General features: G+C 34.3%; 1 long non-coding RNA gene across 1 annotated transcript; it reads right to left on the minus strand.

Moving 5' to 3' along the window:
- Positions 1–160: 160 nt before the first annotated feature.
- LOC107682243 (uncharacterized) lies at positions 161–577 on the minus strand. The gene is made up of 3 exons (XR_001633425.1): positions 496–577; positions 306–392; positions 161–215 (listed from the first exon to the last, which is right to left on the minus strand). It is a non-coding gene; the product is annotated as an uncharacterized LOC107682243 (long non-coding RNA).
- Positions 578–583: the final 6 nt, after the last annotated feature.

Below are 583 nucleotides of genomic sequence, written 5' to 3' on the forward strand. Positions count from 1 at the left end.
AGTATTGTACAATAATATCAATTTTGCCAGCTAGATAACTTGTATTAATGATATCAAATTGTACAGTCTTGGCCTTTCTGAAAGCTTTACATTTCTGCAATATATTACAAACTCAATGAATTTAGTTATACGAAGGATTAAACTGAACCAAAAATCTTACCGCGCACTTCAGCATGCACAGCTCATAGATGACACATCCCAACCTCCAAATTTCACTGAAAAAGAAAGTGAATATTATAAAGGATTTTCAATGCTTTGATTTGGAATATTCATATAGCAAGTTAATGTGGCAGTTCTGATATTACGTTTTCTCATCATACGGTCTGCCACTCAAGTTCTCAGGTGCAACATATGCAAGAGCTTCAGTGTCTGTTGTTTGTGTATCCGTGGACCTGGAAATAAATGGTACATATTATGTTCATTATATGAACTACATGCATTATTTATTGCTGAAGGGTGTGCAATGCATTGTTTTGAAGTACAGCTGCTAAATACCATTCATTAATCTCTCCAAACTCTCCCAGACGAATGATACCACATGCAGTGAAAAATAAGCTCTGTCAAAAGAAAACACATATTTTAT

This window comes from Sinocyclocheilus anshuiensis, unplaced genomic scaffold (assembly GCF_001515605.1).
Source record: "Sinocyclocheilus anshuiensis isolate Anshui unplaced genomic scaffold, SAMN03320099.WGS_v1.1 C31927876, whole genome shotgun sequence".
NCBI lineage: Eukaryota > Metazoa > Chordata > Actinopteri > Cypriniformes > Cyprinidae > Sinocyclocheilus > Sinocyclocheilus anshuiensis.